General features: G+C 44.9%; 1 protein-coding gene and 1 long non-coding RNA gene across 2 annotated transcripts in view; one reads left to right on the top strand and one right to left on the bottom strand.

Moving 5' to 3' along the window:
• CNTN5 (contactin 5) overlaps positions 1-27437 on the bottom strand; it is a 626057-nt gene that overhangs the window by 329098 nt on the left and 269522 nt on the right. The gene's annotated exons all lie outside the window — the stretch shown is intronic.
• On the top strand, positions 955-18647 carry LOC120996416. The gene is made up of 4 exons (XR_005777774.1): positions 955-965; positions 3852-3859; positions 13232-13238; positions 18523-18647. It is a non-coding gene; the product is annotated as an uncharacterized LOC120996416 (long non-coding RNA).

The following is a 27437-nucleotide window of genomic DNA, read 5'->3' on the forward strand; positions in this document are numbered from 1 at the left end:
ATGGTTGTTGGTGCCAGACGGGCCGGTCTGAGTATTTCACAATCTGCTCAGTTACTGGGATTTTCACGCACAACCATTTCTAGGGTTTACAAAGAATAGTGTGAAAAGGGAAAAACATCCAGTATGCGGCAGTCCTGTGGGCGAAAATGCCTTGTGGATGCTAGAGGTCAGAGGAGAATGGGCCGACTGATTCAAGCTGATAGAAGAGCAACGTTGACTGAAATAACCACTCGTTACTACCGAGGTATGCAGCAAAGCATTTGTGAAGCCACAACACGCACAACCTTGAGGCGGATGGGCTACAACAGCAGAAGACCCCACCGGGTACCACTCATCTCCACTACAAATAGGAAAAAGAGGCTACAATTTGCACGAGCTCACCAAAATTGGACTGTTGAAGACTGGAAAAATGTTGCCTGGTCGGATGAGTCACGATTTCTGTTGAGACATTCAAATGGTAGAGTCCGAATTTGGCGTAAACAGAATGAAAACATGTACCCATCCTCTGATGGCTACTTCCAGCAGGATAATGCACCATGTCACAAAGCTCGAATCATTTCAAATTGGTTTCTTGAACATGACAATGAGTTCACTGTACTAAAATGGCCCCCACAGTCACCAGATCTCAACCCAATAGAGCATCTTTGGGATGTGGTGGAACGGGAGCTTCGTGCCCTGGATGTGCATCCCTCAAATCTCCATCAACTGCAAGATGCTATCCTATCAATATGGGCCAACATTTCTAAAGAATGCTATCAGCACCTTGTTGAATCAATGCCACGTAGAATTAAGGCAGTTCTGAAGGCAAAAGGGGGTCCAACACTGTATTAGTATGGTGTTCCTAATAATTCTTTAGGTGAGTGTTTATATATATATATATATATATATATATATATGTCTATACAGTATATATCCATATATGTGGTGAGTGCGTATGTGTGTCTGTCCATGTATGTTGTGAGTGTGTCCATGTATGTGGTGAGTGTCTGTATGAGTGCGTTCATTTATGTGGTGAGTGCCTGTATGAGTGCGTTTATGTATGTGGTGAGTGTGTGTATGAGTGCGTCCATGTATGTGGTGAGTGAGTGTATGAGTGCGTCCATGTATGTAGTGAGTGCCTGTATGAGTGCATCCATGTATGTGGTGAGTGCCTGTATGAGTGTGTCAATGTATGTGGTGAGAGCCTATATGAGTGCGTCCATGTATGTGGTGAGAGCGTGTATGAGTGCGTCCATGTACAGGTCCTTCTCAAAAAATTAGCATATTGTGATAAAGTTCATTATTTTCTGTAATGTACTGATAAACATTAGACTTTCATATATTTTAGATTCATTACACACAACTGAAGTAGTTCAAGCCTTTTCTTGTTTTAATATTGATGATTTTGGCATACAGCTCATGAAAACCCAAAATTCCTATCTCAAAAAATTAGCATATTTCATCCGACCAATAAAAGAAAAGTGTTTTTAATACAAAAAACGTCAACCTTCAAATAATTAGGTTCAGTTATGCACTCAATACTTGGTCGGGAATCCTTTTGCAGAAATGACTGCTTCAATGCGGCGTGGCATGGAGGCAATCAGCCTGTGGCACTGCTGAGGTGTTATGGAGGATCAGGATGCTTTGATAGCGGCCTTAAGCTCATCCAGAGTGTTGGGTCTTGCGTCTCTCAACTTTCTCTTCCCAATATCCCACAGATTCTCTATGGGGTTCAGGTCAGGAGAGTTGGCAGGCCAATTGAGCATAGTAATACCATGGTCAGTAAACCATTTACCAGTGGTTTTGGCACTGTGAGCAGGTGCCAGGTCGTGCTCAAAAATGAAATCTTCATCTCCATAAAGCTTTTCAGCAGATGGATGCATGAAGTGCTCCAAAAATCTCCTGATAGCTAGCTGCATTGACCCTGCCCTTGATAAAACACAGTGGACCAACACCAGCAGCTGACATGGCACCCCAGACCATCACAGACTGTGGGTACTTGACACTGGACTTCAGGCATTTTGGCATTTCCCTCTCCCCAGTCTTCCTCCAGACTCTGGAACCTTGATTTCCGAATGACATGCAAAATTTGCTTTCATCCGAAAAAAGTACTTTGGACCACTGAGCAACAGTCCAGTGCTGCTTCTCTGTAGCCCAGGTCAGGCGCTTCTGCCGCTGTTTCTGGTTCAAAAGTGGCTTGACCTGGGGAATGCGGCACCTGTAGCCCATTTCCTGCACACGCCTGTACACGGTGGCTCTGGATGTTTCTACTCCAGACTCAGTCCACTGCTTCCGCAGGTCCCCCAAGGTCTGGAATCGGTCCTTCTCCACAATCTTCCTCAGGGTCCGGTCACCTCTTCTCGTTGTGCAGCGTTTTCTGCCACACTTTTTCCTTCCCACTGAGGTGCCTTGATACAGCACTCTGGGAACAGCCTATTCGTTCAGAAATTTCTTTCTGTGTCTTACCCTCTTGCTTGAGGGTGTCAATGATCGCCTTCAGGACAGCAGTCAGGTCGGCAGTCTTACCCATGATTGCGGTTTTGAGTAATGAACCAGGCTGGGAGTTTTTAAAAGCCTCAGGAATCTTTTGCAGGTGTTTAGAGTTAATTAGTTGATTCAGATGATTAGGTTAATAGCTCGTTTAGAGAACCTTTTCATGATATGCTAATTTTTGGAGATAGGAATTTTGGGTTTTCATGAGCTGTATGCCAAAATCATCAATATTAAAACAAGAAAAGGCTTGAACTACTTCAGTTGTGTGTAATGAATCTAAAATATATGAAAGTCTAATGTTTATCAGTACATTACAGAAAATAATGAACTTTATCACAATATGCAAATTTTTTGAGAAGGACCTGTATGTGGTGAGTGCGTGTATGAGTGCGTCCATGTATGTGGTGAGTGCGTGTATGAGTGCGTCCATGTATGTGGTGAGTGCGTCTATGAGTGCGTCCATGTATGTGGGGAGTGCGTGTATGAGTGCATCCATGTATGTGGTGAGTGCATGTCTGAGTGTGTCCATGTATGTGGTGAGTGTCTGTATGAGTGCGTTCATTTATGTGGTGAGTGCGTGTATGAGTGTGTCCATGTATCTGGTGAGTGCGTGTATGAGTGCGTCCATGTATGTGGTGAGTGTGTGTATGAGTGCATCCATGTATGTGGTGAGTGCGTGTATGAGTGCATCCATGTATGTGGTGAGTGCCTGTATGAGTGCGTCCATGTATGTGGTGAGTGCGTGTATGAGTGCGTCCATGTATGTGGTGAGTGCCTGTATGAGTGCATCCATGTATGGGGAGAGTGCGTGTATGACTGCGTCCATGTATGTGGTGAGTGCCTGTATGAGTGCATCCATATATGTGGTGAGTGCGTGTATGAGTGCGTCCATGTATGTGGTGAGTGTGTGTATGAGTGCATCCATGTATGTGGTGAGTGCGTGTATGAGTGCGTCCATGTATGTGGTGAGTGCGTGTATGAGTGTGTGGCCTATTTCAGTAACAGAAAGAAAAATCTATACACACTTCACTGCTTAATTTTTCCTGGTGAAATCGTATAGGCACTGGCGTAACTATAGGGGTCGCAGCGGTCGCAGTTGCGACTGGGCCCCTTAGCCAGTAGTACTGTACTTTTCCCTTTATAAGATGCAGTGCATCTTCAGACCTCCAGATGCAGTGCATCTTATAAAGGGAATACTAGCGAGCGCTTCCATAATGGAAGTGCTCACTAGTCTGCAGGAGGAGGGGGAGAGAAGCGCTGTGAGCGCTGTACAGTACTTACCCCTCCTCCTGCTCGCTCTTCTCAGGGCCCGCGCTGCTGTGTCCTGGCTGCCTGCAACATCAGGACGTACAGAGAAAAACTCTGACCTGACGCTGCAGGAGGTCAGGTGACTGCAGCGCAGGCCCTGAGAAGAGAAGACAGCCAGGACAGGGAGAGTGGCGGAAGAAGAGGTAAATTACTTTATTATTTTACAGTCTGATCTGAGGTCTGATATGGAGGTCTAATGGGGGGTCTGGAGAGGTATCACTGGGGGTCTGGAGAGGTCTAATGGGGGTCTGGAGTGGTCTATGGGTGTTCTGGAGGTCTGACTGGGGGGTCTGGAGGTCTGACTGGGGGGTTTGAAGTGGTCTAATGGGGGGTCTGGAGGTCTGACTGGGGATCTGAAGTGGTCTAATGGGGGTCTGGAGGTCTGACTGGGGGGTCTGGAGGTCTGACTGGGGAGTCTAGAGGTCTGCAAGGGTGTCTGGAGGTCTGACTGGGGGGTCTGGAGAGGTCTGACTGTGGGGGTCTGGAGAGGTCTGACTGGGGGTCTGGAGGTCTAATGGGGGCCTGATTGGAGGTCTAGAGGTAAAATAGGGATCTGATTGGGGGTCTGGAGGTCTAATGGGGGTCTGATTGGAGTCTAGAGGTCTAATGGGGGTCTGATGGAGGGTCTGGAGGTCTAATGGGGGGGGCAGATATGGGGGTCTGGAGGTCTAGTGGGAGTCTGGAGGTTTAATGGGGGTCTAGAGGTCTGATATGGGGGTCTGAAGGTCTAATGGGGGTCTTATATGGGGGTCTGGAGGTTTAATGGGGATCTTATCTGAGGTCTGATATTAAGGTCGGGGTCTTAAATGGAGGTCTAATGGGGGTCTAATCTGAGGTCTAAAACTAAGGTTTTATATGGGGTCTGACAAAAGGGTCTAAAGGGGGTTTGGTCTGAGATAGGGGATTTCATTTAGGGTTTTATATGGGGTCTCATCTGAAAGGAAGGAGGGATTTTTTTGTACTAGCGCACAAAATAAAGGGGTGTTTTTGTACTGACACACTATCTGTGTGGTACCAGTATTTTCAGGGGGACTGTTTCTGCAGGAAAGTATAGGGGAGCACAGTGGACATAGTATTGGGGGTGGCAGAATGGGGTGTTGAGAAGGTGAGGAGGAGGATGGAAAAGTAGGAAAGTAAGATGTCTGTTTGTTAAACTCTGCAGAGATGAGGCGCGGCTGAAAGAAGTCACCATGACGGTCTGGTCTGACAGGAGAAGAATAGGAAAGAGAATATCTACATTGGAGAAGAGAAGTCACTGGATGTAAGAGGTACATACAGTGAGGAACAGAAGTATTTGAACACCCTGCGATTTTGCAAGTTCTCCCGATCATGGAGGGGTCTGAAATTCACATTGTAGGTGCATTTCCACTCTGAGAGACAGAATAAAATAAAAATCAAGAAATCACATTGTATGATTTTTAAAGAATTTATTTGTCTTGCACTGCTGAACATAAGTATTTGAACACCTGAGAAACAGCAAGAATTCTGGCTCTCAAAGACCTGTTACTGTGCCTTTAAAAAGTCCACCTCTAATCCATCTCATAAATCTCACTTAGTAGCACCTGTCTGAGCTCTTTAAAGACCCCTGTCCATCCCACAGTCAGATGCCAACTACTATAATGGGCAAGACCAAAGAGCTGTCAAAAGACACCAGAGACAAAATTCTCCACAAGGCTGGAAAGGGCTACAGGGCAATTGCCAAGCAGCTTGGTGAAAATAGATCAACTGTTGGAGCAATTGTTAGAAATTGGAAGAGGCTAAAGACGACTGTCATTCTCCCTTGGACTGGGGTTCCATGCAAGATCTCACCTTGTGGGGTATCACTGATAAGAAAGGTGAGGAATCAGCCCAGAACTACATGGGGAGGAACTGGTCAATGGCATAAAGAGAGCTGGGACCACAGTTTCAAAGGTCACTTGTTAGTAGAACACTACGCCGTCATAGAAACATAGAAACATAGAATGTGTCGGCAGATAAGAACAATTTGGCCCATCTAGTCTGCCCAATATATCTGAATCCTATGAATAGTCCCTGGCCCTATCTTATATGAAGGATAGCCTTATGCCTATCCCATGCATGCTTAAACCCCTTCACTGTATTTGCAGCTACCACTTCTGCAGGAAGGCTATTCCATGCATCCACTACTCTCTCAGTAAAGTAATACTTCCTTATATTACTTTTAAACCTTTGCCCCTCTAATTTAAAACTGTGTCCTCTTGTGGTAGTTTTTCTTCTTTTAAATATGCTCTCCTCCTTTACCGAGTTGATTCCCTTTATGTATTTAAAAGTTTCTATCATATCCCCTCTGTCTCTTCTTTCTTCCAAGCTATACATGTTAAGGTCCTTTAACCTTTCCTGGTAAGTTTTATCCTGCAATCCATGTACTAGTTTAGTAGCTCTTCTCTGAACTCTCTCTAGAGTATCTATATCCTTCTGAAGATATGGCCTCCAGTACTGCGCACAATACTCCAAGTGAGGTCTCACCAGTGTTCTGTACAGCGGCATAAGCACTTCACTCTTTCTACTGCTTATACCTCTCCCTATACATCCAAGCATTCTGCTGGCATTTCGTGCTGCTCTATTACATTGTCTTCCCACCTTTAAGTCTTCTGAAATAATTACTCCTAAATCCCTTTCCTCAGATACTGAGGTCAGGACTGTGTCAAATATTCTATATTCTGCCCTTGGGTTTTTACGCCCCAGGTGCATTATCTTGCACTTATCCACATTAAATTTCAGTTGCCAGAGTTCTGACCATTCTTCTAGTTTTCCTAAATCCTTTTCCATTTGGCGTTTCCCTCCAGGAACATCAACCCTGTTACATATCTTTGTGTCATCAGCAAAAAGACAAACCTTACCATCGAGGCCTTTTGCAATATCACTTATGAAGATATTAAACAAAATTGGTCCCAGTACAGATCCCTGTGGAACCCCACTGGTAACATGACCTTGTTTTGAATGTTCTCCATTGACTACAACCCTCTGCTGTCTGTCACTCAGCCACTGCCACTGGGTTCAAATCATGCATTGCACGGAAGGTTCCCCTGCTCAAGTCATCACATGTCCAGGCCCATCTAAAGTTTGCCAATGACCATCTGGATGATCCAGAGGATGCATGGGAGAAAGTCATGTGGTCAGATGAGACTAAAGTAGAACTTTTTGGTCTAAACTTCATGGTGGTGGTAACATCATGCTTTGGGGGTGCTTTTCTGCGAAGGGGACAGGACGACTGCACTGTATTAAGGAGAGGATGAATGGGGCCATTTATTGTGAGATTTTGAGCAACAACCTCCTTCCCTCAGTCAGAGCATTGAAGGTGGGTCATGGCTGGGTGTTCCAACATGACAACGACCTGAAGCACACAGCCAGGATAACCAAGGAGTGGCTCGGTAAGAAGCATATCAAGGTTCTGGAGTGGACTAGCTAGTCTCCAGACCTAAATCCAATAGAACATCTTTGGAGGGAGCTGAAACTCTGTGTTGCTCAGCGACAGCCCCGAAACCTGACAGATCTAGAACAGATCTGTGTGGAGGAGTGGGCCAAAATCCCTCTTGCAGTGTGTGCAAACCTGGTCAAGAACTACAGGAAATGTTTGACCTCTGTAATTGCATGCAAAGGCTTCTGTACCAAATATTAACACTGATTTTCTCAGGTGTTCAAATACTTATGTTCAGCAGTGCAAGACAAATAAATTCTTTAAAAATTATACAATGTGATTTCCTGATTTAATTTTTTTAGTTCTGTCTCTCAGAGTGGGAATGCATCTACAATGTGAATTTCAGACCCCTCCATGATTTCTAAGTGGGAAAACTTACAAAATCGCAGGGTGTTCAAATACTTCTGTTCCTCACTGTATGTGGCGCTGTATGACCCTGTATGTTCTGTAGTGCTGTATGTAATGTTTTCCAAGTATGTCTTTAAAGGGGTTGTCCGTTTTTTTTTTTTGTACGAGCGCTGCCTTCTCTGCTCTGGTTACCTCATCATCACTGCAAATGCTACGGCGAGCAGGTGAACAGAACAAAGAAAGCAGCTCTCATATGAGCGCTGCCCTCTCTTCAAATAGCTGATCGTCGGGGGTGCCGGAGGACCCCGGCTGATCTGATATTGATGACCTATCCTGAGGATAGGTCATCAGTAGCAAAAAGAGGACAACCCCTTTAACAGTAGGACTGGAGGGAAGGGGGGTCTATTTCAATATTTGCCTTGGGCAGCAGAAAGTGAAGGGGGTGGGGGCCTAAGCTGAACTCTTGCACCAGGGCCCATGAGCCTTTAGCTACGCACCTGCGTATAGGGGCATTTTTCTTTAACCAAAAGAAAAATTTATTCGCACCTCACTGCTTGATTTTTACCTGTTGAAAGCGTTTACTGGCCTATTTCAGTAACAGAAAGAAAAATCTATACATATTTTACTGCTTAATTTTTACCTGGTGAAAGAAAAATCCATACGCACTTCACTGCTTAATTTTTACCTGCTGAAAGCGTATATGGCGTATTTCAGTACTACAAGAAAAATACATTCTCAGTTCACTTCTGCAATTATTTTTTGGTGAAAGCATATAGGGGTGTATTTAAGTACAACAAGAAAAATATATTGGTCGCTTTTAGGGGTGTTAAAATCTGCGTTTAATTTATTTAGTTCTGCTAAAAGTATGTCAGGCAGAGAAGTGCCAGGCCATGCACAGAGAAGTGGCAGAGGCCTAAATGCTTCTGGCGCAGGCAGAGGTCGCAGCAGACTAAGGGGTCGTGGCAGCAGGAGTCTGTCATGGAAGGTGTTGCAGAAAACTGGAAGTTATAAATAAACATCCGACTGACTTGATGCCAAATTAAGGAACATATGGGTGAGCCCTATAAAACCCCTAGAGCGCTCCCTGACTGCTATGCCCATGCAAAGGTCTTTATGATAGACGATTGCATGCCCTCGTACCTAGACTGTGTGACACCTGAAAACCCTATAATAGTGAGGGGACACGACCACCGGCTCCCTGCACTTAATACGGAGCGAGTCAGGGTCACCTAGAATCAAGCCAGCACGGAAACACAAATAAAGGAAAAGGACTTATCTGAGGAATCAGGAGTTGCAGCCTCCAGCAGTGAACACAATCCAGGAAGTAGTATAAACCGCAAAGTGAGGCAGTATGGGAGGGAATATAAAGGGAGGCAATCAGTGTAAATAGGTGACAGCTGGGAGAAGGAAAAGAGATGACAAAGTGAAACCAAAACAAAGAACATCATGCAAGAGGTACAGAAGAACATCTCTCAGAGCTTCTCAGAGAGCTGGCGGTGACAGAGTTGCAGCGAGATGCCTGAGCTCCCAGTATGATCTAGCGGTCGTGTCTTGACTAGCAACCCAGCGGTTCTTGATTGGTTAACTCGGTCATCCACGTCATCCCAAGTGACCTCAGACACCCCCAGACAACAGTCGGTGGGTTCATCAGACACAACTCTTCGTTGGCATGGCGGGCAAGTAGTGATGAGGAGAGTGGCATGGGAGGTGGTGTTGCGAGCGGTCAGCCTCCTGACCCAGAGAGTGTTGAGGAGGACATCAGTGACGTGCAGACACTACTCGATGATTATGAAGCAGATCGCACTTGGGAGCCGGGTGCAGAAGGGGCTTCATCATCATCAGGGGAACAGGGTTGCAGCTTGACTGTGAGCCAGCGGCGGAGCCAGCAAGTCAGTAGGGTGGCCGGGAGTCAGCAGGGTGGCAGCAGTGGAAGGTCGGGAGCCAAACAGGGGTAGACCACTTGCTTCGCAGCAACCTACCTGCCCGGGAAGTAGCGGTGCAGGGGTTCACGGAGGCAGTGGCAGTAGTAGTCAGTCAGTGCGGACTGTTGGGGGGAAAATCACCTACTCGGCGGTGTGGCAGTTTATTGTGAAGCCGCCAGAGGAGGTGAACGTGTCCATATGTAGAATCTGTGAGCAGAAAGTGAAGCGCACCCAGGGTTCCAATGTTGGCACTACGGCCCTGTGTCAACATATGCAGCATCGCCACCCAGTGGCCTGGAAGAACTGTGGCTCCGATGTGGTGGTCCAGCCTGCCGCAGCAACCTCTACATCACCCACTGGCACGCACCCGGTTTCTGGCAGTCAAGGCTTCACCACCTCAGCCGAAGGGAGCTGTCTGTCCCTCCCATCATCTGCTGTTCATGATGCTCCTGCACCTCCTACTCCTCATCACTCATTCCGTCAGCAATAAATCACTGAAGCGATTGCCATGAGACAACAGTATGCGTGCAGGCATCCAATGGCACAGAAGCTGAACATGCTTCTGCCCAAGTTGCTAGTGCTGCAGTCCCTCCCTTTCCAAGTGATGGACTCTGCACCTTTCAGAGAACTGATGGCTTGTGCCGAGTCGAGGTGGAGAGTCCCAAGCCGTCATTTATTTGGCAAAAAGGCAGTACCAGCCCTGCACAAATATGTAGAACAGAAGGTGGGCCAGTCCTTGAGCCTGTCGGTGTCTACCAAAGTACACGGCAGCACCGACGTGTGGAGCTGTAACTACAGTCAGAGACAGTACATGTCCTTTACGGCCCACTGGGTGAATGTGGTTCCTGCACAGCCACACCAGCAACTTGGCCAGGTCACGCCACTTCCACCTCCATGTTCTCACGCTGTTGATTCTGCAACAATGTCCGCCTCTGCCTCCTCATCCACCACCGTGTCCTCAGCCTCCACTGCAGGAACAAGTCACAGTGCCCCTCCAGCATACCACATGTGCCGGGCACGGCTGTGTCACGCTGTTCTGCACCTGGTTTGCCTTGGCGAACGGCGTCACACGGGGGAGGAACTGCTCCATGTGATTAATCAAGAAATTGAATCCTGGCTCTAGCCGCAACAACTCAACATCAGAACCATGGTGACCGACAATGGGAAGAACATGGTTTCGGCGCTGCATCAACGAAGGCTGAGCCATGCGCCCTGCATGGCATACATGTTCAATCTGGTTGTCAAGCGGTTCCTGAAGTCTTCCACCCATCTGCAAGACATCCTATAAATGGCCAGGAAACTTTGCATGCACTTCAGCCACTCGTACACTGCAAATCACACCCTCCTTGAGCTGCAGTGGCAGAACAGCATCCCCCAACATAGGCTGATATGCGACGTTGGAATTCCACCCTCCATATGTTGGACCGACTATACGAACAGATAAAGGCCATCAACAATTTCTTGATGATCAACGCAGATAGGAGTACTCCCCTGTGTAACTTCGATGTCAGCCAGTGGCAGCTCATGCGGGACACCTGACGTCTGCTCAGGCCCTTTGAGGAGGCCATGTTATTTGTCAGTCGCCAGGACTACGGGATGAACAACGTCATTCCACTGCTTCATGTCCTGGAACAGATGCCGGTAACAATGGCTGGTCAGGGCACTGGAGACGTGGCGCCTAGATCTCACGGCCACATGAGCCCTGTGGGGGCTGAACTGGAGGAGGAGGAGTAGGACATTAATGCACAAGCAATGTGTAGCGAAATGGGTGGTTTTTCTACTCAGGTGACAGGAGAGGAGGCGCAGGAGCAGCCAGAGGAGTTACAGGGCGATGAGGAAGAGGAGGCAGAGGACCCAGACACACCGTGGCAGTATGCAGTGGAGATGGGGGCAGGGAGTTCCTCCGAGTCACTTGCACAAGTGGCCCGATGCATGCTCACTTGCTTGCATAGTGGCAGCCGAATTGTTACCATTCAACAGAGAGATGACTTCTGGCTCTCCACCTTGTTGGACCCTCGCTACCAGTCCAGAATGGGGGCTTTTTTACACCCACTGAGAGGGAGGACAAACTGAACTACTACAGAGACATCCTATGTAGTCAGTTGGCTGCTGCCTATCTGCGGCATCATCATCCTCTCGCAGGTCTGACTGGGGGGGCCCTCTGTGCTCATGTTCCTCTGCCATAACTTCTGGGGAGGGGTGGGGAGGCAGGAGCAGTACCAGCTCCATCTGCAGCAGCCTGAGTCTACAGTCACTGATGAGAAGCTTTCTTCACCCGCATAGTGAAGAAAGTACTCAACAGCAGCAGTACTCACCGGTCATTGTGCCACTCTGTGGCCTACTCATGCTGTTGCCACCTCCAGACTCAGTGATTGTGCCACTGTCGCCTACTCATGCTGCTGCCACCTCCAGACTCAGTGATTGTGCCACTCTGTGGCCTACTCATGCTGCTGCCATCTCCAAACTCGGTCATTGTGCCACTCTGTGGCCTACTCATGCTGCTGCCACCTCCAGACTCGGTCATTGTGCCACTCTGTGGCCTACTCATGCTGTTGCCACCTCCAGACTCGGTCATTGTGCCACTCTGTGGCCTACTCATGCTGCTGCCATCTCCAGACTCTGTCATTGTGACACTGTGGCTTCCTCCTGATGCTGCTGCTGCCACCTCCAGACTCTGTCATTGTGCCACTCTGTGGCTTCCTAATGATGCTGCTGCCGCCTCCAGACTCTGTCATTGTGCCACTCTGTAGCCTACTCATGCTGCTGCCAACTCCACAATCTGTTATTGTGCCATTCTGTGGCTTCCTCATGCTGCTGCCACCTCCAGACTGTTATTGTGCCACTCTGTGGCTTACTCATGTTACTGACACCTCCAGACTCTGTCATTGTGCCACTCTGTGGCTTCCTCATACTGCTGCCACCTCCAGACTCTGTCATTGTGCCACTCTGTGGACTACTCATGCTAGTGCCACCTCCAGACTCTGTCATTGTGCAACTCTGCGGCTTCCTCATACTGCTGCCAACTCCAGACTCGGAGATTGTGCCACTCGCTGGCCTCCTCATACTGCTTCTACCTCCAGACCCTGTCATTGGGCCACTCTGTGGTCTCCTCATGCTACTTCCACCTCAACACTATGTCATAGGTCCACTCTGTGAACTTCTCGTGCTGTTCCCACCCTCCCCACTTCATGACTGGTTCACTATTTTTGCTTTCGGCCTGGCTGACCTCATCATCATTTATTTCACACTTTTTCTGATCTGTTAGAATGAAGGAAAAATGAGATGCAAAACGGATCCTGTCTGTATAGCAGCTGTAAGGCCTGTATGGTCCCATCAGAATTGGCTTATGATTTGGTAGCCAAAAGCAGGAGTGGATACAAAACACAGAAGACATTCAAATATTCCATTCACGTGTCATCTCTGTTTTAGATCCACTCCTGTTTTTTTGGCTTTAGCAATACTGATGGATTATTATGCAAATGCTGATCGAGTGAAGGCGGATGCTTCACAGACAGGATCCATTTTTTGTGGGTTATTGTTCTGACGGATTAGAGGAAGGGCAAAATAATCAACACAAACTTACTGCTGACACCCTCTCCACTCTGTCAGGGGGGCTCTACTTGTATAAGCGTTTAATAGGACAGGTTCTGTAAACATCAATGTGGAATCAGCTGATGACGGTGTAAAAGGAGTGCGCTTCTTCTTGGCGCTAACATTGACCTGTAAGGCTGAGTTCACACTTTAGTTATTTGGTCAGTTTTGGCCCCGTAACTGCCCAAATAAGTGAAGTGTGCAGTGATTCGAAGAGCAACGCCTGTCATCTGCATGTCATACTGACTCACAGTATTATTTCACTACCACAGTAGACTCCCTATGCGTGTTACTACAAGGCACAGTGTTCTACACCCCCTATAAAGGCTCTCTGCAGCCGTAAATAGCCCTTTTTTAACGTAATTCGCCGCAAATAAATTCAGATCGAAATACATTTTTCCAAAAATTTCAGCGAATCGGCCGAATCGAATTTTTGAAAAATTCGCTCATCTCTAGTTGCCAGACCTAAATTAATCAGCTGATTGCCAGCAGAGCCTGGTTTCCAGTTTACATACAGCTTTATTTAATTATTTTATGAAATTCCCTTTTAAAGGGAATCTGTCACCTATTTTGAGCCTATAATACTAATAACATAGCAATGTGCAATAAAGTACCTTCATTCCAGCATGTGTCCTCTTTCTTTTATTCAACTTTTTATTCAGATGAAAAAGCGATTTTTCTGATATAGAAATTAAGTCTCAAGGTGCCCAGAGGGGCGTTATTACTCTGCGCCGAGCCCAGTGACGTAATCAGAGCGCTGTTGCCCTCTGGAGCAGGAGTATCGTACAGGCGCAGGCACTGAGCGATACTGCGCCTGCGCGGGATTTCGGAGGCCAAGAGAGAAGGAAGCAAGGACGGTGCAGTGAATAAATTAAATGACGTAGTGGAGGGGGCAGCGCCATTCGGCAAGGATGTAGGAGTACATTTATTTCTTAGGAGGCGTGCTGGGCTTGGAAGAAAGGCGGGCTGGGCACTGCAGGGGGGCGTTACTGGGCACTAGAGCAGAGTAATAACGCCCCTCTGGGCACCTTGAGACTTAATTTGTATATCAGAAAAATCGCTTTTTCATCTGAATGAAAAGTTGAATAAAAGAAAGAGGACACATGCAGGAATGAAGGTACTTTATTGCACATTGCTATGTTAACAGTATTATAGGCTCAAAATAGGTGACAGATTCCCTTTAAATAGTAAAACACCAAAATTGATTAGAAATATGCTTAATTTCTTTACCCTTCTTGAGAGAACTGGCCATTAAACAGTACGCCAGGATGTACTGTCTAGTGCAATGGCTCATGAGAAGCTATGTGATATATTCCTAAGGTTTTGCACTGATTTCTAATGTTTTTACACTGTCCATTATCATCTGTCTAGGCTGTAAGCTAAATCATGGGTTAATCCTGCTTTTGGGATACTGTTTACCAGAAGGTACTGTAGGTTGGCTTTAAACCTTTGGGCTTGGCTATCTATCCTGTATGTTCATTAGTTCAGTTGAGACAAGGTAGCTGAAGGAGCAACTTCCAACCCTGTCAGCCAACGTCAGTCAGGTTTAACCACAGAGAAATCCATGGAACGCCTGAGATTGAATGTAGGTGAAGATTAATAAGTCTTTAGTCTCTGAGGGTAACTCACGTTTACAGCCGATAGACCTCCCAGCCCTGGTTATGGTATTTTTGGTTTCTGGCTGTCTATTCATTGCTGCTCTTGGAGTCTGTGCCTTGTAGTTAAGAATTGCAGACATTGCAGAAGAAATTGGATTTGTGTGCACCTCTCGACTGGAATGGTATGTAAGGAAGTATATAGCAGAGGGAACTCTATGTAACCCATGATTCAGCCAGAACTTTTTGGAACTGCTAAGATTTTTGCCTCCATTTTGTGTGGAAGTTTTGTTCATCCACTATTAAAATTAAGACTGTCAGTTAACCAAGTTCAACTCTGTTCTGGTCTCCTGCCTGTCAATCTGCACCTCACCATCAAGGACATTCCAGCTTTCATCAGCCGGGAGACTCCACAAAAAATTATATTATCCTGTGGACCCCCTCCTTACTGTGTCAGCCCTGGTAGTGAGGGTGGAGGACCTGTGACAACTACTACCACTCCCATCCTACTTCCCTCTGATCCTGACTTAGCAGCTCTAAGAGATTGGCGTGAGAGGACTGGACGATCACTGTACCTTCATAGGGGAGCTCGAGGAAGAACTATGTAAATTACCAAAGGGACTGAGTATAGGTCTGAATTAAATTTGGGGTTTCTGAGTCAGTGTTATGAATAAGACCCCATGCAGAATGATCGTATTTTTGGTCCGCATCTGATCTGCATTTTTTTGGGATCAGATAAGGATCCTTTCATTTCAATGGGGCCACAAAAAATGAGGACAGCACACTGTGTGCTGTCTGCACCTGTATGTCCATGTTGCTTTCCCGCAAAAAAAACCAAAAAACAAAATATATATATATATATATATATATATATAAATGATGAAAGTTCAGGGCAGCACACCTAGTAGAAAGCGCTGGATGCCAGCGGTGTCGACACTCGATCCAAAGTGTCAAATAGCCAGAAGAATAAACACACCGCAGCACATCCGTCTGGTGAAAAAATGGTGGGATCCTTTATTCACCCAAGCAGCGACGTTTCGGTCCGCTTGCTGGGACCATTTTCAAGGCTTGAAAATGGTCCCAGCAAGCGGACCGAAACGTCGCTGCTTGGGTGAATAAAGGATCCCACCATTTTTTCACCAGACGGATGTGCTGCGGTGTGTTTATTCTTCTTCTATATATATATATATATATATATATATATATAACTTGTCCTATTCTTATCCATTTTCCAGAAAAGAATAGGCATTTTTTTAGCATAGGTGGGATATGCATAGGTGGGATATGCAGAACAGGAAATGCGGAATGGACATGCCTGGCGATTTGCAGACCGAAAAAAAGATATGGTCGTGTGGATGGTACCTTATTCACAGAAAATCCCTTTGATTGGACAACCATCATGAGGATCAGCTGATAACCATGGCTCCTGCTCCCGTGGGATGATGCAGCTGGCAGCTCTTCTTCCCCTGCAGTGGCTGATGAAGGTGAAGTACAGCATTGTATGGTAGCTATTTCGATGGATGGCTGCCCGCAGCTCTCCGCTTTGGCTCAAACAATGAGACAGTCCTATTAACTTGGGGGACTGAGTATAGGGTATGAACTAATTTTGGGGTCCAGTTTGGAGCCTAAATTGAGTATTTTCATTCTATACTGTACTACTATACATGATAATTTTCTAAAATGTTAATTTGGGGTAAGGGTCACCTATCTAACACAAGATACAGGTGCAAAACTGCAAAAACACAGCAGAGAAATATGGAAAATACCAGATGCTTCAGTTGTTTGGACGGACCTATAAATCAGTCCTATGTAATCACTGGTTATTGGCATAAAAAGACTGCGCTATTATTTGTCCCCACTTCTCCCAAGTCCTTCCTTAGATTACTTTCATCATCCATTATCAAAGAACACGAGAATTCAGCTCGCTCATTTGGAAGAGATTTATGCATCGCAGCTTAGGAAACCCAAGGGCAAAATAATCCTGAAAATATATTTAGTGCCAATGAGCTACCTGCCGATCTGGCCATTAATATTCACTTCTAACACACACACAAAAAAGGAATCAATGAATAAATATATAAAAACACAACACTTCAAAATGGTCACTACTCAGATATACACATAGCGCAATAACTGAATAAATGTGTAAAATAAAAACGTACAGTGGTGTCAGCTTAATGCCTTCAAGGTCAAGAACGTGATTCCAGATCGATTATCACAGTTCCTGATTCAGATCTACTTCCCTTTATAATCTGAATTTCCAGGCTTTATCATTATCTAAAATTGTTCTGACGCCGCACTGCCAGATTTTATTCTAAAATGTATTTCTGTAAAAAATAAATAAAAATCTATGCTATGTCCAAGGGGTCAATAAATGGAGGAACATGATTTTTGAATTTGAGAAGTAGGCCTTAAAGGGGTTTTTCAGGAGTTTAATATTCATGACTAAAGATGAGAGAAGTTCTTAAAAATTAGTTTCAGCTGCTTCTCCGAATTTTACCCCCAAAAATTTGTTTTGTTACGAATTACTTCATTTTGTAAGTAGCGGGTGCAATGACAGGGAACAGTGATTGCGCCCCACCACTCCCCCCATCATTAAACCCCTTAGATGCTGCGTTCATCTATGATCGCGACATCTGACATCAATATTAAAGCATTTTAGGGGTTGCTCATAAAAAAATAATAATAATAATAATATATAAATAAATAAATTATACTTACCTCATCCATATGACCGGGAAGAGACTGCCGTGGCCATCATGCTTGAAGATCCAGAGCGAAATCTCATGTGGCATGTGATGACATCATCATGCATAAGATTTCTCATAGGATCTTCAAGCAAGATGGCTGTGGTGGCCTCTTCACCCTGAAATGGATGAGGTAAGTATGATTTATTTATTTTTTACCGACATTTCGTGGAAAATCAATTCGGTACCACGAAGCACTAGGAAATTCGGCTTCACTGCGAATCAAATTTTTCCTGAGATTTGGATCAAAGTCCACGTTGTGAACTTCGATTCGCTCAACACTATTCATGAGCTATCCTCAGGATAGGTCATCAGTATCTGATCGGTGTGGATTCGACACCCGGCACCCCCGCCGATCAGCTGTTTGAAGCGGTTGTGGCTCTCTGGTGAGTGCTACCGTCTCTTCTCAGCTCGCCAAACACAGCGCCATACATTATACAGTGGCCGTGTTTGGTATTGCAGCTCAGGCCCATTGATTTGAATGTGACTGATCTGTACCTAGGCCATGTGACCAATGAACAGGAAGTCACTGGCCTGGGAAGAGGTCATGGTGCTCACTGGAGTACCACAGCCCTTCATACAGCTCATCAACAGGGGTACCGATATTTGTACCCCCACTGCTTGGTTATTAATAACCTATCCTGAGGATAGTTCATCCATGTATGAATGAGAAGCTGCTGCCAGAGGTATTGCCACAGCTGTCATGGTCTGGTGGTAGTGGACCGTGACACTTTTGCCGTGCTTGCTTGTTGCTGGTGGAAATGTGTTGTTAGCATGATTTTATATTTCCCCTTTAGGGCTGGTGTTCCTTACCATTTTGGTTTGTTTAGGGTTAAAGGTGTGTGCAAGGTGGAGCTGGGTGTGGCCTCATGGCTCTTCTTATACTGAAATTGTGAGCTTAGTTGTATATCTGCCTTTGTAGGAGAAGGAGCTTTGCTCCTCTCTGGATGTGTCACCTGTCCGTGAGGGCCTCCATGTGGAACATCAAGGTCTTTAGCGATGTCTCCTTATGTTCTCCTCCTTGTTCCCTTCCTTACCTGTTGTTATGTTTGGTGTAGGTTTGTTTTGGGGATTTGTTGTTATGTCTAGTTTGGTGTTCTAAGTCTGGTATGTTTGGTGTATTGCCCGGCATGGTTGCTAGACATCCCCTTGTTTGTCTGTACCTCTAGTGAGGGGGTCCCAGGGGTTCCTCGTAGGGGGAACCACAAGTCAGCAAGCAGTAGTTGTTTCACACAGTCATTGTGGCAGGTAAGTGCTGTTGTTCCATTGTTTCTCATTTTGTGCTGGGCTCTTACCTGCTGCTATGTGTTTTTGCTTGCTGTCTGCTCCTTCCTAGTTGCTAGGCCTTTGTGAGACTCCGGTTCATCCGTGTCGTGGATGAACCGGTCGTCTCTTATTCCTGACTCCTATTTCAGGGATCATTAGAGTCAGAAGGTCCCAGGTTCCAGAGTATTAGCCAACCTACCATCGAGGCCGCTCATACAGTTAGGAGGTCAGGGACAGGATGAGGGTGGCGTTAGGAGGTGACCTGCTCCCCTTATCCCGGTATCCAGGCCTAGTTGCTTTCTCAAATTCCCTACATTGTACAGTGGGGCATGTCCTAGACTACCCCAGACTCTCTGTAGGCACTGAGGTAGTCACAGATCACATGTCGCTGAGATCCTGGCACAATAAACATCAGGTATACAGTTTGCAATTGTCCTCATCAGGTGCTGGCGTATTACATTAGGTTACATTCTAACTCCTGACTGGACCACTAGACTGGACTCCTGATTTAGCCTGCACTTCCCCTTTAACCAGGGTCGATTATGTTGCAGATAAAAGAACAGATGACGATCACGACGGGCGCAGGGTTCGACGGTATAAATATTTCTCCTTTTGTAATAACAAGTAAAATCTAATAAGTGTTTAAATTGCCATTACAAGGTTGTCAGCACAAAATTAGTACATGATGGGTCTAGAGATATGTGTTGTTCGGAATTTACCAAAGTGTGAAATCGACATTAGACAAAAGGTTGAGATGGAGAACAATGCTGGCAGAGACAATTTTCTCCTGATTTACAGAACATATTAAATAAATGAAAAACAACTTATTTAAAAGTCTCCTCTGAATAGATTACGGCTCGTTCGGGAGAAAAATTGTGACCCAGTTCTGGAGTGTAAAGCGGCATTGTGCAGGATTTACGGAGTCTCGTCGTCTACCCTGGTATCACAGCCTCTAAGCACCATTTATCAAACTGGTGTAAATTAGAACTGGCTTAGTTGCCCATAGCAACCAATCAGATTTCACTTTTCATTTTTTACAGCTCCTTGAAAGGTGGAATCTTATTGGTTGCTATGGGCAACTAAGCCAGTTATACTTTACACCAGTTTGATAAATGACCCTCAAAGTGTTGGTCAAAGCTAGGGTTGCCACCCGGCTGGTATCTCACCGGCAAGGCTAGTAATTTAGTGGCCCTGCCGGTAATTTGTTTTCTACCGGCAATGTTAATTGCCGCATTTTCCTGTGCGGACTGCTACTAATGAGCGCTTCCATTGTGGAGCGCTCATTAGTGCAGCCATTATTCTTCCTGGGGCACAAATGGGGGTATTATTTTTTTCTGGGGGGCACTAATAGGGGCTTTATTCTTCCTGGGGTGCACTATTGGGTCCATTACTCTTATTGGGGGGCAGTAATGGGGGGCATTCATTCTGGGGGGCACTAATGTGGACAGTATTAATTCTGGGGGGCGCTAATGGAGGCACTACTATTATTGGGGGCACTAATGTGGGCGTTATTAATTCTGGGGGCACAAATGGGGGTATTAATATTATTGGGAGCCACAGTATGATAGCGACTTAACACCCTTGTTAAGCCATGCCCCCACAACCACACTCCCTTTTGGGTGTGGCTTAACATGGCTGGTATTTTTTGTTGGGAAAGGTGGCACCCCTAGTCAAAGCAATGATAAATATGTCCTCAATATAACGGACATGCAGTAAATTAACAAACACAGCGGACTAGACGCTGGGACCAGTAGTGTGTAACAGGATGGACCTAGTACGTTCCACTGCGTCACTATACAGAAGCTTTGTTTCTCAAATTGTATCCCCCTTTGATGTATTCTGCAAGGGATGCAACTTCTGGTTGTCTAGCAGCCACCTGACTTCCTGTCTGGGTGACCACCATATCGTAGCATGCACTAAAGTAAACTGAAGAAGGTAGCAGCCCAGGCTGTCTTGTTTTAGGGCACCACTATGAGCCCTATAGAAAAGCAGCAACAAAGTTCTGGTTCTTAAAGGAAATTTGTCACCAAAGATTTTATTTGCCAGTTAAAACCAGATTTTTGGATTCTATTTCCTGAACATGATTATGGGGGTGGCCACCTTGCCTGAGCTGTTCTTAACAGCATTTAGAAAGCCTTAAGAAGCTTGCTTTACGGCAGCCCCATGGTCCGTGGACACAATAGTCAGGAGGGGACCTCAGTGACTTCTATGGGAGTGTTTTCCAGGCATGCTCTGTGATCTGTGCAGAGGTCATTGTACAAGGAAAGAATAGATAAGCATCACCTATTGTGAGTGGTGGATCCTGTCCTATCTGTACACAGAGGTAATATCATTACAGGTAGGATTAGAATGACAGATAAGCAGATAACTGCAGTAAACCAATCTGTACAGACCAAGAAGTAGCACCTATTATGATGCTTAGTGGCCAGTGCGAAAACTGCTGGATTTTATGGTTTTTGTTTAAATATAGATAGGGACATGGAAAATTAAAAATAACAATAAAAAATTATTTAAAAATATGTTAAACATAAAAGCATGATTTAAACAATTTGTTGTTTTCTGATGCCACATTCCCATGTAAGTAAAAACGAAGAAAAAAAATAAAATTTAAAATAGAAGTGAACTTAGATTGTGAGCTCAAATCACACACGACCAGGTTCAAGTGATCGAGGCCAAATATGTAAGCGGTAATAATATTAGAAACTATTATCACATGAATCACCGCAATTAAAACATAACGTTTATTAAATATATCATAGTAAAAATAAAGCCCAAAAATGTATAAAATGAGACATAGACACATCAAACATGCAATCAATGCGACCTCAAATTGCCTCCAAAACAATACAACCAATAGGCAAGAACAGGAGGGAGGATAGTGTAGAGACATAGGGGTACTGGGATGCCGCCCCTCTGTAAACCAAAAAACTCACTCCAATGGGACTCCCTCTCTAAGCTTCCCCTTACTGTCCCTTAATAAGGCAACAGTGACTGCCCAGCTTCGTCAAGAGCAAAAGGAAACAGAAAGGGAAGAAAATGGTATCCAAAAAGTGACTCAATGGTCCCAGGTGCAATTATGATTTATTATCCAAACGCGTTTCTTTGGCATCCGCTAAATCATCAGGGGACCAGTTTGCAAATTGTCAAACCTTCCTATATGCGTCTAATAGAACTCCTGAAACAACGTATATAAATATTCATAGTGGTCACATCCAATATACATCATCAGGAGTCCTTATACAGCTACTTCGCTGTCCACGGTGTTTTATTGTGGTCCAGCTGTAGTCCTGTCCTCAATCCTGCATATGGCAGCATCCATAGTCGTCCTGCTTTTATTACTGATTTTGTAGTGCTGCCTTTTTGCTACTTTGTGCATTGGGCAATAGTCTAGTCCCTCCGGGCGTGCGCCCTTTTTTGTTTAAGTTGTATGTAGTGCTGCCAGATTTTTGCTTTCTATCTATCGATCTATCTCTCTCTCAGATCTATCTATCTCTTTCTCTCATATCTGTTTTTTTCATATCTATCTATCTATCTATTGTTATCCTATAATATTTAGTCTTCACTATCTATAACAATATCGGATTTCTGAACACATATTATTATACCACAAGCAAACAAATAGTATAAAATATGATCTAGAAAGTCTTCATAAAACTATAGAAATACCAGGGGATGGCGCGTTGCATAATTAAACTGCAACGTTTCAAATGTCACTATCTAAATTAATTTCCCTTTACATTGTCTTGCTTCCCTTAGATCGCGTACCCTTTTCTGTGACTTTCTTCAGACTTCACAAAACCTTATGTGACTTTCTAGAAGGTTTGATGAATTAGCTGGTGACCTGACTTTTCAAATAGCAGCTGCAATGACACATTTCAAAACCATTCAATGGCTCTGAAAAGAGGGAAACTCTAAGTGCATTTAATAATTGATTATGGAGGAAAAGAGATCATTTAAAGTGTGGTCATTACAAATCCCAACAGCCTGTAATGAAGGCATGGTGCTACAATTCCGGCCTCATGTTGTGCATCTATACTTTTTTGAGGTGCCTTATGTCTACTAACAATTTCTGATGTTCTACAGACATGTCGAAGGGTTTCATCTTGGGGGTCCATAACTAGCATGAAGGAACTCCCATCTATTTCCTAGCGAGTACCTCCTTGATGTATTAAGGGGTTGGCCCATGACCAACATTTATCACCAAAGGATGGGTAATAAATCTATGATTACTGGGATCCAACCACAGGAACTGCCATGATCATGAGATCCCTATGTGACTGGACCGATAGTAAGCATGTGTGTGACCACTGCTCCATTTATTGTCCATGTGACTGCTGAGTACAGAGTTCTGCCATCGCCAGAAGTCCAGTTTAAGTAAATGGAGCTGTGGACACATTCACACAGATATTGGTACCCCCCATTCTCGTGATTAGTGGAGGTCCAAACATTCAGACCAGCGGCAATCATACATATAAATGTCATTTGTGGGACAACTATTTTAAACTAGCCATACAAAGGGTTACCTTTTCCGACTCCCTTATAAATCTGAATATTTAAGTAGACATGCAGAGTAGATGGAAGAAGCCCTTATCTCCTACAAAAATAGGGGATGGTTGAAATTAAACATGCCCAATGTTTATTTCTTCCATCATAAGCCATCAGGTCACCTCCAGGTGGTTCCCATATGCATGATATGTTGTTCGATCCTGAAAAGATTGGTGGACTTTGGTTGACTTCTAAACTAATAAGCATGGCCGGCATTATTTTGAGATCCCAAGGTAAGGTTGGGGGTCATACCATGCTATACAGGGCTTGAAACTTGCCCACAAAAGGACTGTATAATCCTCCGGTGGTTCCCAGGTTCCTACTCTGATCCACAAGGCTCAAGAGTTTCAACATAGATGACCTCAAGGGCAAATGACTGCATGAGAAAAGGCAACAGCACATATGACAATGAAAAAATAGAGAACATACATTTGTTCTGTACAGCTGAGGAGTGAGCCCAGTGTACCCTGGTCTTATATTGTTAACATAGGCTTCAATGGAACGGTACTGCACAACATGGTACTGCACAGCTATGGTCAGTCAGAGTATATATTAGTAACATTACAAGGCTGCTTATAAGCATCCAACAGAAAGCAAAGAGAAAAGAAAAAAAAACTTAGAAATTCCAAGATATTTGTGTCATCCAATCTTCAGAGCAAAAGTGAATAATATAAGGCCAACCAGCACTAAGTCCTAGGAGGTCATCACCCTCCATAGAGAATGACAATGTCCAACTGGTGGCCCTCACACATCTGACAAGTGTCTTCTATTTGGTCCATTATCATCAGAGAGATGCACAGTCATGGGTATCATATTTCTGGAGATGGCACATGGATCCTGGGATTTATTATGATTGGCATCTTTAGAGTCGGGAAGGAATTTTTAATCTAATGTTGAGTAACGGGCATCAGTCCCATGGATTTTATTTTTGCCTTATTCTGGGTCAACATGTCAGGATAATAGGGATCTGTTTCTCATTTTAAACTCAACAACTATGTACTGTAACTATAGATTTGTCCTTTCTTACCTTTCCTTTTGGCATGATGATCAGCTTTGAAAAAAAACAAGTTCACAATACTCTGTCGGGAGATGTGTATGCTATATTTGTCTGTACGTGGTTCTAATAGTGGTTCTGATGTGAACTGCAGCCAGCTAGCGTGTTGAGGGCTATGTCTCATACATGTTGTAATGGGCAGTGGTAGTGGACCCACTGTACCAACTAACTGGTTTGGCTTTGGGCTAACTCTGTTATCCTGGTCTGCTCTTCACAGCAGGAGAGCCACTGGGCTGCTACTTTTTGAGATAGTCCCCATGTCATGGGAGCCAGAGACACCGGTGCAGAGAACTGAGGGGATGGGCAATATTCATAGTCAGTAGACAGGCCAAAGTCAGGGCAAGCAGAGTTCAAGCATATCCGAGAAACAGGTCTGAGGTCATGGCAGATGGCAATGCAGAAATGCGAGAAACAGACTAAAGTCAGAGTGGGGAATTAGAGTTGGTTCAGAAGTCAGGCAGAAATTGGGTACACAGGCAGTTAGAATATTTCACCTTAATTGGTTAACTAGAGACTAGGAACCTAAAGCTGAGGTACCGTCCCAGTAGGGAAGGTGTCTTATATGCCCAGAGACTGACAGCTATAGGGTGGATAAGAATTTGGATGTGCCCTAGTGGGCCTTTAAGAGGCAGAGAATGCGTGAGTGCCCTATGGGACTGACTTGGAAGGAGAGCGCAGGCCTTGGTCTGCATCAGAGGAGACAGGCTGCAGTGTGCACATTAAATGCCGACAGCCGGACTGGCAGAAGGTGGCAGAAGAGAGTGCCCAGGTCTGGAACTCCAGTAGAGCAGGATGCAGGGACCAGAAAAGAGACGGGGCGTCAGTGCCTGCTCAGGAGAGTGATGCAGTAGTAAGCATGGGCCATAACACACATGTATGTGTCTAGACCCTTGACCCTAGTAGTTAATTGCTCTCAACAACCACAATTCAAGTTCTGCCAAAAGTCAGGTTGACCACCTCTGATCTAGAGTGTCTGATGTTATGGCACTGCACCAACCCTGAATGCACATGGTTAATAAAACCAGATTTTTGATGACACCTACCTCTACCCTGACAAAGTTAAAACTTTTCTAATGTGTTTTATTCGTCCATTTTTTTTCATTCCAATAATGCCAACCCAGCAAAGTGGTTAAAACCTGCAAATCTGAAAGGACAAAATAATCATCCATCAGCGGGCGTCTGCGCTGTACAATGTCTCTCTCAGCTTTAAAATCTCTATGAACGTCAGACCTGACATCTGAGCCATTGAATTATATGTCTGAATATTAAAAATACATGCAGCTGTGGGATTTATGTAGCGGTATGAAATACTGTATATAGGTGCCAGGGCATAAAACGTCTTGAGCCATTACCGAGATAATCTGGATGGCAATCTTGAAAGTCTCCGAGTTATTCAGGCTGACACATTGCTTCATAAGTAAACATCAATGTCACCCATAATGTCAACCAAAGTCTCCTTCATTAAAATCTTGACTTGGAAAACAGAATTGTGTTTTAACATCTACTTCTCTACTTGTCCAGGAGTAGGAAAAAATAAAGCTGATTTCTTCTACACCTGACTGCAGCTCACACTCATTCACTTGTTGTAATGTTCACAAATTGTAATGAGGTGTAATACCAGACACAACCCAAGGACAGGTGAGGCGCTGTTTCTGGAAGAAATCAATGTTTTTTCTATCCTGGATAATTCCTTTACTTGCACTTATTGAAGCATATGGTAATAATGGCGACCCACTCATTCAGTGGCTTAACTAGAAGTGACTGGGCCCCACAGCAATTTTCTGAACAGAACCGCCCTCCTCTCAGCACCCCTTTCCTCCTGTGTAACCCCCACTCCTGTGGCTAGTCAAGATCACTCTCTCAGACCAGGCCCGGCAGCCTCTTTGTCAATTTCCTACACGTATATATTGTATCATGTAATTGTATAATACTGTTGATGGGGCCCTAACAATCAAGTCTTTCAGTCCTCCTCCCGCGTGGGCCCCTTTTGAGTTCGGGCCCTGTAGCAGCTTCCACTGGTGCTGGATGTGGCTATTCACTGTCTGTCTTCACTTCAGTAGTTGATATAGCTGATCTCTTTGGAGTACCTTTTTCAGGAACTGGAGCTCTGCAGTGAGCTTCCTCTCTACACTGTAGTCAAACAGGAAGTCCCCCTCGTGGCAGGAAGCAGGACCAGACCACTCCTACCAAAAGGGGAGGTGCAGGGTGGCTAGCCCCGTTCCTTGTTAACCCTTTCCATCCACATACCTTAACTGGTAGCAAAGGCCATAACATTAGGTAATACAACTATGTACGACTGTCGTACCCTGTGTAGGGTGAGGTCCTATTCTTGCTCTAATTGCTATACTAGCTTCATTTCAAGCTGGCAGCTCAGGGGGTGTTTGCTTTCTCAGGGGGCATGTCCTGTCTTCTGCAGCTGGTGGCAGTTGAAGGATGGAACTAAGCATGTGTGTCCACCTCAGGGAGGTGGTCACAGAAATTAGAAAAAGTTAAACAACAGGTGGCGCCATATAGGTAGATTCCATTGAATAACTCAAAGACTATACAAAATTTTGAATTAGATGCAATTACAAAAGTATTCAAATCCAGGCGCTGGTTTGAAAACTGTAGAATATTATTTGTGGGACAACCACTTTAAGGATTTAAATTTGATACAATAGTATGACATACATGTATTATGACGGTGGCTGAGGTGTAAGCTCTGGCTCCTTGCCACACTGGGGTCCTGAGTTTGAATCTGACCAAGGAATCAAACCAACATCTGCATGGAGTTTGTGTGGGTTTCCTATCACAATCCAATGACATACTGATAGGAAACTTGCATTGTGAGCTCCAGGGGGGGATAGCAAGCAATAATAATGTCTGTGAAGGGTTGAGGAACATGTCAGTGCTACATAAGTCAGTATATATTTTTTTAATCCCTTGACAGACTGCAATTCACATCACAACCACCGGGTGGCCACACATAGGCTTATATAGGATAGACATCTTGTGACACAGTATCACAAAGCCTTTTTTTTTAAACTGGTCATCTTGGGATATGTTTAGCAAGGAACACAAGTAAGAAAGTACACATTTGTATGTCGAAAATGTTGTCATCTACCCAAAGGGTAGCATTTATAAACTTTGCTTTCTGAGATTTTTATTATTAAA

Source organism: Bufo bufo, chromosome 3, assembly GCF_905171765.1.
Source record: "Bufo bufo chromosome 3, aBufBuf1.1, whole genome shotgun sequence".
Lineage (NCBI taxonomy): Eukaryota > Metazoa > Chordata > Amphibia > Anura > Bufonidae > Bufo > Bufo bufo.